This window comes from Vipera berus, assembly GCF_964194415.1.
Source record: "Vipera berus genome assembly, chromosome: 1".
NCBI classification, from domain to species: domain Eukaryota; kingdom Metazoa; phylum Chordata; class Lepidosauria; order Squamata; family Viperidae; genus Vipera; species Vipera berus.
The window spans coordinates 196,319,345-196,337,110 of record NC_138202.1 but is presented as its reverse complement, the minus strand read 5'-3'; the positions used below and the strand labels follow the sequence as shown (position 1 = coordinate 196,337,110).

Below are 17,766 nucleotides of genomic sequence, written 5' to 3'. Positions count from 1 at the left end.
GTGGCATATAAAAACTTCCTGTAGGTTTAAGCAGTGCATTTGGAGTATGTAGGACCATAGAACTGACCTTCATGGAATTAGTCTTGCCCAGGGGTCTCCAACCTTGGCAACTTTAAGACTTGTGGACTTTAACTCCCAGAATTCCTCAGTCAGCCAAGCTGGTTGAGGAATTCTGGGAGTTGAAGTCCACAAGTCTTAAAGTTGCCGAGGTTGGGGACCTCTGGTCTAGCCTATTGAGCTCCTCTGAAACATTTTCTGTTTTCATAAGGCATTCCGTGTCACAAGCTCAACTTCTTATTCAAGAACCTTGGAAATGATTTTAAAAAATTTCGGCAACAGTAGGACCTCATACTTCCAAGCGAACAAGATTCAGTCTTTTGGAAATTTGCATGAATTTTAATGTGAATGGTCAAAATAAATCAGTCCATGTTTTGTTTTGCAATGAAAAATGCTTCTGTATAAAACGTTTTCTTAAAAACAGTCAGAGGGAAAGTTCTGTACCAGCAGTTTTACTTACTGCTGTTTTCAGCTTTCATTCTTTGCCTTTTGAATTGTTGTAAAACTTCTTAACATTATTTCTGAAATAAAATATATTTTAGCTCTTCAGTTACCTTTCTGCCACACTGGTGAATGCAAACTTTCTTTCTAATTCTCAAAAAGGTTCATTTTGAAAGCATTATTTTATTGCCTGTGGGTGTTCTATTTAAATCAAATATATCAAGTCACATATCTATTTTAGTTTGTTTCTCTACTGTTTTGATCAACTATAGTACATCAATTGTAAATAGTCAATAGTTACTTCCATTGTGATTTAGATCATTTAGTTCTGCTTTGGGGGAAAGTATTGAGTATTTTGAGAAGGATGATAAGGCTTTTGACCACTGAATTAGTGGTAATTAATGTAGAATTCTTCTTATATTTCTACGCTTATACTTAAAATTAGCAGCCTTTTTTCTGCCCTCACTATGTATTTATATAGCTGGTCAGATACAGTTGTTGTATATAGTACGTATATGATGTATATAGTATGTTTAGGTGTGTGTCATGTATGTGTTCACTTTGCGAGCAGGCAACTAAATTTCATTTTTGATGTGTGTCGTTGTGCCCACAGTAAAAAATGACATCTTGTTAAACCTGGCTGAACTTGACTTAAAGACCAAGGGTAGAGCTTATTGAATGGTCCTAATTTTTTCTTAATATTAATGGGATGGGACTGGAACAAAAGGCAAAAAGAAAAATAAAGGACATGGAGTTCAGAATTATTCTAGATAAAAACATAATGATTCCTCAAGGCTTCAAAAGGAATCAGCAACAAATGTCTAAGGTTACAGAAGTAGCAACAATTCTGTTTCCCTGATGCTTGATTCAATGCCAAGTAAAGAGATTGATGCATAATGCTTTAAAGTGTAGTGTAAGATTGAGCCTTACATGCTTTCAAAATTATCTCCTCTACATTCAGCTTTGAATCCTATGGATTTAGAGACCACTGTTTGGCGCTGGAACTACCTGAGACCCAACCATACAGAATAACAAGAGTTGGAAGGGTCCTTGAAGGTCTTCTAGTCCAACCCCTTGCCCATACAGGAGACCCTATACCATTCCAAACAAAAGGCTGTCCAGTCTCTTCTTAAAAACCTCCAGTGATGGAGCACCCACAACTTTTGAAGGCAAGCCGTTCCCCTGATTAATTGTTCTCACTGTCAGGAAATTTCTCCATAGTTCTAGGTTGGTTCTCTGTTATTTCTTACCTTATCCTCAGATGTTTTGGAGAACAGGTTGTCCTCTCTTCTTTGTGACAGCCTCTCGAATATTGGAAGATTTCTATCATATCACACTTAGTCCTTCTCTTTGTTATACTAAACATACCCAATTCCTGCAGCTATTGATCATATGTTTTAGCCTCCAGTCCCCTGGTCATCTTTGTTGCTCTTTCTAGAGTCTCAGCATCTTTTTTGTATCATGGTGATCAGAACTGGATGCAATATTCCAAGTGTGATCTTAACAAGGCAGTATAAATCCGTACTGATACTTAATGTAATCTTGATACTTGGGACTGCATTGGCTTTTTTGGCAGCTGTAGCACACTGGTGGGACTACTTAATTGGTTGTTCACTAGGACTCCTAGACCCTCTCACAACTACTGCTGTTGAGCCAGGGGCCACTTATTCTACCCCCGTGCATTTAATTTTCTCGCCAAAATGTTGAAACCTTACTGAATTGAATTTTGTTGGATAGGACTCAGTGTTCAAGTGTGACAAGATTCTTCTCTCTTTACCAATCTTCTAAAGTGTTAGTTATTCACACTTAGCTTTTCATATAAATCATTTATGGAGATGTTGAAGAGTACTGGGCCTATGACAGAAGCTTGGGGTACCCCACTGCTTCCTTTCTTCCATGTAGATGTAGTTTCGTTGAGACTACACGATGTGGTTTGTCAACTAGCTATGAACCTATCTGGTGTGGATGCTGTCTATCCCACATTTTTCTGTCTTACCAAGAAGTAGGTTGTGGTCTACTTTGTCAGATGCCTTACTGAAATCCAAGTATGCAATATCCACAGCATTTCTCTGGTCCACTAATTTAGTCACTTTGTCAAAGAATGCAATAAGATTTGTTTGGTGTGATCTGGTTGTGATAAAATCCATGTTAGCTTCTAGTAGTAGCTTTGCTTGCTTTTAAGTGTTTGTAGATCCATTGCTTGATTATCTTTCTCATGTCAGGCTGATGTCTGATGTCAGGCTGATTGGTCTGTAATTTCCTGGATCCATTCCCCCCCCTTTTTGAAGATGGGAACATATTGGCTCTTTTCCAGTCTTCTGGTAGTTTCCCAGTGTTCCAGGTTCTTTGAAAGATATGGTGCATTGGTTCCAATATCACAGACATGTCAAACACAAGGCCCGGGGGCCAGATCCGGCCCGCGAAGTGGTTTCATGCAGCCCGTGAAGCCATCCTGGAAACAGTGAGGGAACGGCCCCCACTGCCTTGGCCCTGGCCCAGAGACCCTCCTTCTGCCAGAGACCCTCAGATCTGTCCCACTCCTGCCCAGGCCCCCATAGGCACCCTTGATGCGAACGATGTAGAGTTGGCCACGTCCACCCAGTAGGCCATATGCACTCTAGCCACGCCCAGCCAGTAGGCCACGCCCACCCAGGCCATACCCACCCGGCCCCCTGAGGGCAACCGCAATGCTGATGCGGCCCTCAATGAAATTGAGTTTGACACCCCTGCAATATCATGTCTGCCAGCTCCTTCAGAACTCTGGGATGTAATCCATCTGGTCCTTGAGATTTGAACTCATCTTGAGTGGACAGGTGTTTTTCTTGCCTATTTTGGCTTGTATTCCTAGTCTGTCTTTTAGGGTTCTGCTTTTGGTAGTTTGGGCTGCTTTTTACTTTGTGTGAAGATAGACGCAAAGAATGAAGCAAGCACTGTTGCTTTCTCCCTGCTGCCTGTCACTTCCTTGCCATCGTCTCCCATTAGTGGACTAATTGTTTTCTTGACTTTCTTCTTTTTTACATGTTGAAAGAAACTTTATTATTTTTGACATGTATTGCAAGTCTTAGTTCACTCTGAGCCTTGGCTTTCCTGACTTCATCTTTGCCTATGCTGATAATTCTGCCTTAGTTATGTGTTCCTTTTTTAATTCTTATATTTGTCTTATGCAACTGTGGTTGGTGGCTTCTTTTTGGATCTCTTTCTTTCTTTTAGTGCTATTTTGCTGTGACAATATCATTGCTTTTTCCTTTTATATTAACCCAAATGCATTCAAGAAGGTTTTCAAAATTTTTCTTTTTTTACATTTCTGTAGATGTGTAGCTATCTTAATGCAACTCCACCATTTTAATGGTATCTGAAAAAATAGTATTATTCAATGCTGAGGACCAATTTCCAATTCTATTTATACTGGTAGTAGGTTCAAGACAACTTTTGCTTTGCTTCATTAGTTTACCTACTGGCATCAGAAGATGCAAGATTGGGAAAAGCCGGTCTCCTAGTATATCTCTTTTTATGAAGATATAATAATAAATTTGGAATGGACCTTGGAGGTCATCTAGTCCACCCCCTGCTCAGGCAGGAAACCCTATACCATTTCAGACAAATGGCTGTCCAATCTCTTCTTAAAACCTTTCAGTGTTGGAGCATTCACAGCTTCTGGAGGCAGGTTGTTCCACTGGTTAATTGTTCTAACTGTCAGGAATTTTCCGCTTAGTTCTAGGTTGCTTCTCTCTTTGGTTAGTTTCCATCCGTCACTTCTTGTCCTGCCTTCAGGTGCTTTGGAGAATAGCTTGACTCCCTCTTCTTTGTGGCAGCCCCTGAGATATTGGAACACTGCTATCATGTCACCCCTCGCCCTTCTCTTCATTAAACTAGACATACCCAATTCCAGCAACCGTTCCTTTTATGTTTTAGCCTCCAGTCGCCTAATCATCTTTGTTGCTCTTCTCTGCACTCTTTCTAGAGTCTCAACATCTTTTTTACATTGTGGTGACCAAAACCGGATGCAGTATTCCAAGTGTGGCCTTACCAAGGCATTGTAAAATGGTATTAATACTTCGCGTGATCTTGATTCCATCCTTCCGTTAATGTAGCATAGCAGTGTGTTGGCTTTTTTGGCAGCTGCAGCACACTGCTGGCTCATATTTAAGTGATTGTCCACTAGGACTCTGAGATCCCTCTCACAGTTACTACTATTGAGCAAGGTACCCCCTATACCAGACATGTCAAACACAAGGCCCAGGGGCCAGATCTGGCCCGTGAAGTGGTTTCATGCGGCCCGCGAAGCCATCCTGGAAACAGTGAGGGAACGGCCCCCACTGCCTTGGCCCTGGCCCAGGGACCCTCCTTCTGCCAGAGACCCTCAGATCTGTCCCACTCCTGCCCAGGCCCCCATTGGCACCCTTGATGCGAATGATGTAGAGCTGGCCATGCCCACCCAGTAGGCCATTCACACACTAGCCACGCCTACCCAGTAGGCCATGCCCACCCAGGCCACGCCCACCCGGCCTCATGAGGGCAACCGCAATGCTGGTGCGGTCCTCAATGAAATTGAGTTTGACACCCCTGCCCTATACTATACCTGTACATTTGGTTTTTCTTGCCTAAATGTAGAACCTTACTTTTTCACCATTGTATTTCATTTTGTTAGATAGTGCCCAGTGTCCAGTTTGTTCAGATCCTCCTCTATCTTAAGTCTATCTTCCTGAGTGTTGGCTATTCCTGCCAGCTTGGTGTCGTCTGCAAATTTGATGAGTTCCCCATCTATTCCCTCATCCAAATCATTGATGAAGATGTTGAATAGCACTGGGCCCAGAACAAAGCCCTGGGGCACCCCACTACACACACTTTTAGAACTATAGTTCACTGATCAACTCTTCTTTCTACACATGTAAGTCTCCTCTGTGTGCTTCTATGTACAGAATCAGATGTATAGAAACTGGACATTCAGCCCACAAAACCAGGAACACTTAGGATAGTTTCTTAAAGTCAAGTGTTTCTCAGTAATGAAGTGTGGACCTACACATAGCTTCTGATAACTAGGTATGTATATATTTATTGAAATGGATGAATGCTACATTTCTGTGGTTCACAATGCCTGAGGTGCTTCTGCTGCCTTTTAAAAAATATCTACTGCATGAGAGAGTCATTGATGATGTGGGAAGTGAAGAAAGCTCATTTGTCTAGTACAGACATGTCAAACACAAGGCCCGGGGGCCAGATCCGGCCCGCGAAGTGGTTTCATGTGGCCCGCGAAGCCATCCTGGAAACAGTGAGGGAACGGCTCCCACTGCCTTGGCCCTGGCCCAGAGACCCTCCTTCTGCCAGAGACCCTCAGATCTGTCCCACTCCTGCCCAGGCCCCCATAGGCACCCTTGATGCGAATGATGTAGAGCTGGCCATGCGCACTCTAGCCACACCCACCCAGTAGGCCACGCCCACCCAGGTCATACCCACCCGGCCCCCTGAGGACAACCGCAATGCTGATGCGGCCCTCAATGAAATTGAGTTTGACACCCCTGGTGTCAAATGCTAAATCAAGTAGTGTGTATTGGTACAGTTATATAACACAAACTGACAAGGAAATAGAAGACACTCTCTAGCATTTTAATCCTGACAAGCTATGTCTTTAGGAAACTTGCATTCTACAACCTCTGCTTCCTCCTTTCCCTTTTTGGAATCTGAGATTAATTTTAGGAAGGCAAGCAAGATATCTAGCTTTGATCAAGCTAAGCAAAATCTAACGTCCAAGTGTTTATCCAGCTTAAATCAGACTGGTTTCCTTTTCAAGTCATCATGTATAAGCCCATCGGCTAAAGTAAAAGACACAAAGAAAGACTGACTGGAGCTGCCTGGAACATAGCTGAGAATTGTGTAGATTTTATCTCTCTCTTTCATTATTTTTAAAATGCCTGACTTCCCCTTCCACTCCATTTTTTTCATTGGCACAACAGGAATATTTTATATAGGGGATATGCAGGAACATAATAGGAAGGGCCAAAGATACTCAAATAGGTTTCTCAGCACAAGAGGGTTTTCTGTAATTTGCTCAAAGATCCTGGGCAAATTAAGAACATTACTGATTATAAAAGGTTTATGAGCACAGGAGCAGATTTCATCTTTCTAATTTGTGTTCTAAATCAGTGGTCCCCAACCTTGCTGGCTCTGTGGACCAGCAGCAACAGTGATGGTGGGGGAGGGGATGATTTCATGTGGGCACAGACCTCTTGCATAAATGGAGCGCTCCACCCTCACCCTCTCTGCTTGTGTGGCTCAGTTCCCCACAGGCTGCGGACTCAGTTGGGGACCTCTGTTTATTTATTTATTTATTTGTTTGGTTGTTTGGTTGTTTGTTTAATTTGTATACCACCCTTCTCCCGAAGGACTCAGGGCGGTGAACAGGGCAATACATAATAAAAAACAGGATACAAAAATTAAAAAGTAATTAAACAGCAATGCCCGTAAATAAATTAATACACATTAAAAGTTAAGACCGATTTATAAAACCCAACCCCATCCCATCAGGCCAGGCCGGCTTGTTCAAAAAGGAAGGTTTTGAGATCGCGCCGGAAGGAGCGAAGGTCGGGGGCCGTCCGGAGCTCAACCGGCAAGCGGTTCCATAGGTCTGGCGTGCCCACAGAGAACGCCCTCCCCCTGGGGGCCACCAATCAACATTCTTTGATCGGAGGCACCCTGAGGAGGCCCTCTCTGTGGGAGCGCACTGGACGGAGGGAAGTTGACGCCGGCCGCAGGTGTTCTAGATTGTTTTCTAAGAAACTGAATAATGGTGGCAAGTAAACCCCATTAACATTGCTATGAATTTTAAATAATTTCTAGGATTACAGCCGTATACTTTTTTTTCCGGGGGAGGGGGAGATTTCTCGGAACTGCCGAAGAACTTTTAAAACAGGAGTTGAGAAAATGTTTGAAACGTATTTCCTCGTTGATTTTTGTAATATCAGTTGATGTTTTTAAAAGTTATGCTGTCATTTGGAATATTTTACTCGTTTGTTCTTAGCCAGAAGATCCAAGTACATTTTCTTAACAGTATCTTTAATTTTATGAAAAGTAGAACAATATTAGACATGTGCATCAGGTTTTTTTTAAAAAAAAATCATGGTGGGAGGGCATGTATCCATTACCTATTCTTAGAAGCTGAAATCATTTCCATGTAATCTTCCTTTCTTGTAAGAATTGGGGAGGCGCAATATTAGATGGATAAAAAAAATATGTGCTAGAAAATTGCTGTATACGAATGACCAAGACAAGATGAAACTATGAGCGAGTATGACAGGAACACTAAACTAGTTAAAGTTTAGCTCTTATGAAAAAGATGAAAGCAAATACGAACAGATTGCTTGAAGAAACTAAGCACACACGTGCATGTATGACATAGATTCTGTTCTGGAGTTAGGGAAACTCTAGAACAGACATGTCAAACTTGTAACGTCCTGTGATGTCGCGCAACGTATCGGAGCTTTTTCCCCATTGCTGGCAATGGGGTGGGAGCGGTTCCCTGGTGATGCATCCGGCCTGTGGGCCGGCAGTTTGACACCTCTGCACTAGAATGTATTTGTTTCAGGAACAAGAGCAGGAGAATGGAACGGGTGTATGGAAATCTGTGGGAGTTTCATTTCTGAAAGAAAAGGCTTTTTTCAAAAGAGGCTGTCTGGGCTGAAGGAGGAAGAAACCTTAGAAGCCACAGTGTTAATATCTTAAATGAGATATGTCATTAATAATTGTGCCTTTAGGGTAATGGGAGCAAAAGGGCCATTATTATTCTTGAATAATTGTGTAATCATATTTGCTCATGTGTATGCAGAAGCTTGAAAATTATAGCAAAAAAAACCAAAAATCCCACAGGATCTTTTTTTCTGTATACATTATAAAGTACTGTATATAAGGCATATTTTATGTAATAGCAATATCACTTAGACTTATGTATCACCTCATAGTGCTATTACAGCACTCCCTGGACAGTTTATAATGTCAGCATATTATTCATAATAATCTGGGTCCTCATTTTACTGACCACAGAAGGATAGAAGGCTGAGACAACCATAAGCCCCCTCAGGATCGAACTCCAGGCTATGGACAGAGTTTGCCTGCAATACTGCATTCTAACCACTGCACCATAAAGAAAAATTACAATATGTAAAATGCCTTTCTTAAATTACAAATTAAATTAGAATGTACTAAAAAAAATTGTGAATCTGTCCGTGAACCTATAATTTAGGCAGATGAGGTCTTGTGTAGATTCTAATATGCACAGCATCACCACAAAAGAAAGCAGAGAAATTAGACAATTCATTGCATAGAAATGAACTGAATACATACCTTCACTATTCTTTTTAAAAACAAATAACTGAAATGCATTATATTATTATTATTATTATTATTATTATTATTATTATTATTATTATTATTATTATTATTATTATTATAATAATAATATAATAGAAATAGAAAGACTGTGACAAAGGCAAGCAAGGGTAGTACCAATAGTAATAGGCGCCTTGGGTGCAATCCCAAAACAATTGGAGCACCACTTGAACACCATTAGCGTTGACAAATTCACCATTAGTCAATTGCAAAAGGCAGCCTTACTAGGAACTGCTTCCATCCTGCGACGATATCTGTGATACCATCAAACATCCACATCTGCCTATCCCAGGTCCTTGGTAAGGACTCAATAGGTAGACAAAAATGCCAAATCCAGTCTGAACATCTGGCTGTGCGATGAATAATAAGAATAAGAAGAAGAAGAAGAAGAAGAAGAAGAAGAAGAAGAAGAAGAAGAAGAAGAAGAAGAAGAAGAAGAAGAAGTAGTTGGAAGGGACCTTGGAGGTCATCTAGTCCAACCCCCTGCTCAGACAGGAAACCCTATACCATTTCGGACAAATGGCTGTCCAGTCTCTTCTTTAAAACTTCCAGTGTTGAAGCATTCACAGCTTCTGGAGGCAGGTTATTCCACTGGTTAATTGTTCTAACTGTCAGGAAATTTCTCCTTAGTTCTAGGTTGCTTCTCTCCTTGACTAGCGTCCATCTGTTGCTTCTTGTCCTGCCTTCAGGTGCTTTGGAGCAGAGGTCCCCAACCTTTTTGGCACCAGGAACCGGTTTCATGGAAGACAATTTTTCCCGTAGGGGGGAGGTTTCAGGATGATTCATTATATTCTAAATTTTCTAAACAAACAAATAAATAATACACTTTATTTCTATTATTATTACATTGTATTAGATTAGTTCACTGACTTTCTGCTTCTAAGAAGGAAGGAAAAGAGGCAATCCTAAACTCAGCCTTCCAGCAAAACAAACCAAAGACCCAGCATGCTGAGGAAGTGCTGAGAAAACCATTCAAAGAGAGAAAGAGAATGAGAGAGGGAGGGAAGGAGGGAGGGCACTGCGCAAGCCCAACAGCCTTGGAAAAGGTGCAGATGAGAGAGGGATTCCCTTGGAGACACGGTGCTTAAGGAGAAATGTAGCTTCTCCCCCCCTCCCCCATTGCAAGCCACAAACTTGAGAGCTGCTTGAGTGTGAACACACACACACACACCAAATTAAATCACGAAAAGCAAGCAGGAAATTGCCAAAACATGAGGCACCTGGAGCACCATCAAAACAAAAGCAAAAAAACCTCAGCAGTTTTAGAAAAGGTGCAAAGGAGAGATTCCCTTGAAGACACAGTGTTTAAAGTGAAAGGTAGCTTTTCCTTGCCCCTATTTGCATCCTGTTAAAGCACCCTCACAAAAACATACCTTAGGGGGATCCCCCTCCCACAAAATTTTGGGGAAGCCCCCAGTTACAAGCTGGGCTGGTGCGCGCTTGCCTTGCAAACTTGTCTTGAAGTAGCACGAAGTAGCAGGAAGAGGAGGAGGAGGAGGAGGAGGCAGAAGAAGAGAGAGCACAAGAAGCAGGAGGAGGAAGAAGAGGAAGGACGCTGAGCTCAGAAGTTTCAAGCCAGTTGCAAGTGTAGCCGCTGCAGAACCTTTGCGCTGAGCTAGACGGCTTCTGCTCTGCCACTCTCCCACCCCTGCCCAGACCCCTGCAGACTCACCGTATGCCTCCAGCTGTGCAGACCGGTTCCTAACTGGCCGTGGACCGGTACCAGTCTGCGGACTGGGGGTTGGGGACCCCTGTTTTGGAGAATAGCTTGACTCTCTCTTCTTTGTGGCAGCCCCTGAGATATTGGAAGACTGCTGTCATGACCCCCCTCGTCCTTCTCTTTGTTAAACTAGAAATACCCAAATCCAGCAACCGTTCCTTATATGTTTTAGCCTCCAGTCCCCTAATCATCTTTGTTGCTCTTCTCTGCACTCTTTCTAGAGTCTCAGCATCATTTTTACATTGTGGTGGCCAAAACTGGATGCAGTATTCCAGTATTTACCAAGGCATTGTAAAGTGGTATTAATACTTCACGTGATCTTGATTCCATCCTTCTGTTAATGCAGCCTAGCACTGTGTTGGCTTTTTTGGCAGCTGCAGCACATTGCTGGCTCATATTCAAGTGATTGTCCACTAGGACTCCGAGATCCATCTCACAGTTGCTACTATTAAGCAAGGTACCACCTATACTATACCTGTGCATTTGGTTTTTCTTGCCTAAATGTAGAACCTTACTTTTTTCACCATTGAATTTCATTTTGTTAGATAGCGCCCAGTGTCCAGTTTGTTCAGATCCTCCTCTATCTTAAGCCTATCTTCCTGAGTGTTGGCTATTCCTGCCAGCTTGGTGTCATCTGCAAATTTGATGAGTTCCCCATCTATCCCCTCATCCAAATCGTTGATGAAGGTGTTGAAGAGCACTGGGCCCAGAACAGAGCCCTGGAGCACCCCACTACATACTTCTCTCCATGTAGATGCAGTTGAGTATGGCCAGTCAGCCAGCTACGAGTCCATCTGATGCTGTCTAACCGACATTTTTCTATCTTATCAAGTAATAGGTTGTGGTCTACTTTATCAAATGCCTTACTGAAGTCCAAGTAAATTATATCCACAGCATTCTCTGGTCCACTAATTTTGTCACCTGGTCAAAGAATGCAATAAGATTTGTCTGGCATGATATGTTTTTAACAAAGATGTTGGCTTTTGGTAATGACTTTGCTTGTCTCTAGGTGTTCGCTGATTTGTTCTTTGATTATTTTTTCCAGAATCTTCCCAGGTATTGAGGTCAGGTTGATAGGTCTGTAGTTTCCTGAATCCATTTTTTTTTTACTTTTTTGAAGATGGGAACTACTTCAGCTCTTTTACAGTCCTCTGGTAGTTCCCCAGTGCTCCAGGATCTTTGAAAAATATACTTCAGTGGTTCTGAGTACTTCTGGCATTGAGAAAATCTGGATTCAGCCTAAATAAATAAAATTTAAACTGAAGCCATTATTGTTTACGATGTATTGCTAAGTTGAATGCTTAGAATTTTTCATGATTGCTTTAAATGAACAATTCAAACGCTCTTACTATTCATTTTTAACATTCTTTAGGACTCTTCTTGTAATGTCAGTAAAAATCGCATCACACCAAATCCATGTTGTTAGATCTGTTAGAAAATGTGTATAACTTATGAAGAAAAAAGACACGTAATTGGTAATTTCCTTTCTGACTTTTGTTTTATCCCAGAACTAACGTGCAGCTCCATTTTCAGTTTCTCTCCACTGTAACATCTAACTTTCTCAAATCCAATCATCACAATATGTCTTGCTCCCCCCCACCCCACCCACTATTATTTCTCATAGGTAGTATGTTTTTAATCAGATTTTAATTTAATTATTAAGTTTCATGACCACCCAACTCCAATGATGCTGGATACAGTTAAAAAAAGAATTTAAAAGAAAGCTATATATATCAAAGAAAAGGGAATACAGCTGGCAGGAAGACCAGCCTTATAATCAAAAAGACCAAAAGGATCCCAAAAAACCAAAGGGGCTTGCTTGCTATCCTTAACCAAGGACTGAAAGAACTATGGAAAATAATGGAAAAATACATTTGTGCCTACTCTTGCTATCATGCTGTTGATGTATGATGATGTAACTATTTTTTGAAGGAGATTGTTAGGAAACTTAAATGAATTCTTTCCAATGAATTATTATTGCAGAGCATTCCAAATTTGAACCATTGTTTTCAAGGGGCAAATTAAAACCCTTGTTTTAGTGAGATTGATTCCCAAATAGAAACGCACGGGGCTAAATTTGGTGATGCATAAGATCACATAACACATTCGATAGCACATCAGGGAAAGAATGAATCCATTTGAATGGTAACTTCATAAATTAACCAATATCATTATATGAATGTCATTCACATGATACAGATAGAGCTAGACTTATGACCATTCATTTAGCAACTGTTCAAAGCTAGGACAGTGCTGAAAAAAGTGACTTACAAACACGCCACTCCTGCAGCGTCTTCACAGTCATGTAATCAGAATTTGGGCATTTTGCAACCAATATACATTTATGATAGTTGCAGCGTCACAGAGTCACATGAACACTATTTACAACCTTCCCGGAAGGTTTCTGACAAATCAACGGGGAAGCTGGAATTGTTTAACAACTCACTTCCTGGCTATGGCAAAAAGGCCATAAAATCAAGCACAACTCTCTTAACTAAGCATCACTTAGTGATGGAGGTTCCAGTCCCAATTATCCATATATTCTGAAAAAGAGGACTATTCTGTAGAATTATAAAGAACTCACATTTATTCAAGAAAATAAGTAGAAGGATAATATCAAGATGCAACGTGTAGCTATAATGAGTCAGTTGGTCAAAGGATTAGACTAGCTCATTATTATTGTCCACATGCTCACATACTGGGGAAATACAACAAAGGAAGACTGTTGCCTTCATGTACGCTGATCTTTCTAGAGGGATCTAGCTATATTTGCAGGACTTAGGATCCAAAAGAACTTTTACGTTTCTTTGAGAGAGCCTTACGTAATTTGTTCTCATTTGGTAATAATTGTTGTATAGAATATTTTGCATGACTGTTCAAAGACATTGTTAATCTGGGGGTGGGGTGGAATTGAAGCATAGCACGTAGCCATAATATTCTGATACAAAAATAAAATTCACTGGTAGATGATAATAATCATGCTAACAAATTTAAAATAGCCTTTCTGTGCAAAAAAGATTTGTAATTTTGAAAATCTGTGTGTGGGAAGTCAAGAACATCACATATAATATGTATGATGATGTGTAGTTTCCTCAGAAGAGGATCAGCTGTTGCTCTTTCATAACTGGAAAGTGTTCTGTGGCTTTTCTTAAAACACAGTTTGTTTTGCTTTTTGTCCTAGTTACTTGCCCAATTTCCTGAAGTTAAGGCCAACTTTAATATTTAGAGCAAGTTGTATTATAAACCAAATATGGCTGTAAGCTCCCCGAACCATTGCCCTAGCACAGGGGTAGGCAACCTTGGCTCTTTTATGACTTGTGGACTTCAACTCCCAGAATTCCTGAGCCAGCATGGCTCAGCTTGGAAACCTCTCCCTTTCCCCTCAGCATGGCTGGCTCAGGAATTCTGGGAGTTGAAGTCCACGAGTCATAAAAGAGCCAAGGTTGCCTACCCCTGCCCTAGCATAAGGCTCTTATATACTGATTACTTTGAAATAGTGAGGTATAATTTATGGAAATCGGGTTCTACTGTTTGCACACTGTCCTTTCTTTCCATAAAGAATAGGTCAGAGTAGTTTATATACACGTAGAGCCATTATATCAGAAAAAAGATGTCTGAACCCAAGTAAACAAGGGAACATGCATAAAATGAGAAATGCAATGCTGCTTGCTGTCTTACCATCTGAGTGTATTGTATGCTGTTTGTATTCTTGGTAGTTCTGTTCTTGTAGAAGTGGCTCCCCCCCAACTTAAATTAATAAATAAATAATAATAATTTAGAAGGTTGAGACCACACTGACTGAAAATGATGGGATTTGAAACTCAGCATACCTAGAGAACCCTACATTGGGGAAATTTATAATAGATTCCTTCCTAGCCTCTCATTCACGTGCCCAAAGTCTGCTGGATTCAGAAACCAAGCTCTTTGTCCCTGCTTGATTTTAATGAAAACTACCATTTTTTCAATGCTATGTAATGGTCAGCATTTTTGCATGTAGTCAGCAAAATAAGTCATGGGACATTTTTTAAAAAAAAATATTTGCATACCTAACTTTTGGGCTCTCAAAGTGAAGAAAACCTGACTTGCAATACTATCAGAAAACTATTTTGGGGGGGGGGGGGGAAATCAACCAGTCCTTAAAGTTTCAGTAGCTTGCAACAGATTATAGTAATGTTTGGATCAATTTATCTAAATTTTTCTTGCTATGGTATTAATGTGAGTTGACTTCCCCATTCCACTATGAAATTGAGTGGCACTTTCGTAACAATTTTTTTGTTTGCTTTTGCAGCAGTGGTCATTCTCTCAATCTTAAATGTTTGACTTTACCACTTTGAGGGCACTATGGTATGTAAGGCTGTAAAATCTGTCTTTAACCTGCTGTTCTAATGGTTACGATCTGGTTTTAAAATATCGGGGTGGGGTGGGGGGAGGGTCTGATTGTTTATGGACATAGAAAGTCATATGCAATCAATTTACAGGTGTGTATAGATCTATATGATAAGATAAAATAATGGCTGAAATGTTTGTTTCTCTTTGAGCCAACAGTAAAACAGATTGTAACAATTCAGACTTGGGCTGACTTCAGTTGTAAAACTTTTGGAGGAAAAGTGGGGTGTAAATCTGTGACCACACATGTGAATCAGATGGTATGCATTTATGTCAAAAGACTGCCTTCCGCTTCCCAGGCTTTTACTGTACACAGATTTTAGTTTCAGAGCAAAAGAGTAAAACTACTTATTCAAACTTAATGATGTGATTTAGAGAACTAGTTCTAAATACATGAGAGCAGAAAAATGCATACTGAATTCATGCCAAAGTAAAAACTGTTTTTTAAAATAATATTTTATCAATTTTCCAATTTTACATTTAAGTATTTAAAAAGCAACATGGTGGCTGGGTTAATCAATAGTTCAATAACATAAAAAAAATCTTTAGTACAAATCTCAAGTTACAACATCAAATATTTCCTCTCTTTTTCCCTTAATATCTACTATCTCATATTTAAGCTAATACAGTTCTTATTATATCAACTAAGTAAATACATCATTATTACATTTATCAATAAATTTTTAGCTTATACATATCTTAATTACTTTTACATCCAATCTTTATAGACAGTCAATGTCCTGTTATTGGTTTTTTCCCCAGTTTTTAGTTTCCCATCAATATTCAGATTTAACATTTGATATTTATAATTTCCAGGCTTTAGGTAACCAAAGTTTCCCTTATCTCAATTCATAATAGAATCTAGTATTCAAAATACACATCTTATCTATTTGAATATACTTGGTTCTATTTCCTAAACGTTATCTATTTCCCCACCATATTAAATCATCTAATTAATAATACAATATCCCCTTTAATAAATAAAAACCATTATATTGTCTGTATTAATCAATAAATCAAACATATTCATAGTAATTTTTTTTCTTTTGGGTCTAATTTTTAAATATTAAACAAAATCCTTATTTTCAACTAGTTTCCAAATATTTTAAATTTAGTGACCAAAATTCCCCTTATCTGAACTTCTCCATTTAACCCTCTAATTAGTAATATGAAATCCCCTCTAATAAATCAAAACCCCAATTTTCTTCAGCCTTATTCTGGCTTTCTTGCTTTGCCAACTAGCCTTCCATGTTAGTGCTTTTAGATCATCAAATAGATCTCCCTCTATTATTATATATATATTATTTGAAATAAGAGACCATTTAGTTGCCATTTTGGGGGAAGGACTAGCCTATTTGTATTCATTAAATCATCTCCCTATTATTCCAGTTCCCCATGATTGTCCTGATATGTTTATCTTCCATTCAGTCTGTTCTTCTTTTTCAAATTTCTTCTGATTTATATAGAAAGTCTTTTCCATTTTCAGTGTTGTCACTCCTTTTTCTGGATTTTCCATTAACTGTATTAGTTGGTCAATTGAGTCCTCTGTCTTAATATTTGATTGTTCCACTTCTTTTGTTATCTTCTGCATTGTTAGTTCTTTGATTGTACTCAAAATTTGAGTTTGTGTATCTAAGCTGGCATCTTGTTCTTTTATATTGGGTCTTATTTTGTCACAAGTTGAAAGAAGGGTTTCATGTATTGCTTTCAACATGGAAAGGATCTTTTCCTGGTTTTCATCCATATTCTCTTAATAATGTGTTAAGTTGAGGACTTTAAAATCAGACGTTAAAAATAATTTTATAACTAGGTATGGGACCTCTATTTCACATGTTTATAGGTAGTCTTTATAGTAGAAGTCATTTGTCAAGTAAGATTTTATAGTCCAAGGTGTTTCATCATCTCATAAAATAACCAATGTTCCTCAAATAAAGAGATAGAAAGGCAATTCCCCACATATAACTCTGAAAGTCAGTAAGGTTTACATTCATAGTTCAAGCAGGCCAGTTATGCCGCCCAGAAGTTCTCTTTACAGCTGAGTTTCTCACAAGTGGTATCAAGTCGAAAAAGTTTTATCTAAAGTCTGGGCTTCAAGCCAAGTCTCTTTTCGGCAATAACAAGTTATAATACCAAACTTTGCCACAAGATGCCACTGATGCCATTTAAAACTTTTTTAAGTTCCCCGTTTTTATAATAGTTTTTCAAAGTTTATTTCTTTTCTTTTTAGATAAAAATCAACGTACCCAATAGAAATAGGAATAAGAAAACTTTTATGAAAACTTTTTAATCCCCAAATTTTGAAAGTATATGCATCCAATTAGATTAAAGTTGTTTTTATAATTGCTTTGTTTCCCCTGTGTAGTCAGTCACCGCTGTTCTTAGAGGGTGGGGCAGGAATTCCCTTCCCTCTCTCCTCACGGGGGAAAAGTACTTAGAGCAGCTTTTGCAGGAAAGATATTTAGAGTCTTAAAGAGAAGATCAGATCTCACTCAGTTTCATCCGTGTTGCTTTAAAGGTGCTTGGTAGTAATTTTGACTTCAGGTGTCAGCAGCTTAATGACAAGCCATATTGCTATGGCCGGTCTTTCTCCTGCCAGTTTGGAGAGCTGCCCCAGATCAAGTGGAAGGGCTGCCGCCCTCCTGCGAACAAGCAGGGATCCCCTCCTTGCTCGTCACCCCTACAGGGCGACTTTAGACCCTTTCCAGGGTCCCCCAGTGGGATGAAATCCGATGCTGAAGACGGAGTTTGCCTCCATGTGTCCAGAGGTGCCGAAGCCCCCAAAT

At 39.8% G+C, this 17,766-nt stretch overlaps 1 protein-coding gene across 1 annotated transcript in view; it reads left to right on the top strand.

The window, feature by feature from the left end:
* PELI1 (pellino E3 ubiquitin protein ligase 1) overlaps positions 1–17,766 on the top strand; it is a 68,590-nt gene that overhangs the window by 32,666 nt on the left and 18,158 nt on the right. The gene's annotated exons all lie outside the window — the stretch shown is intronic.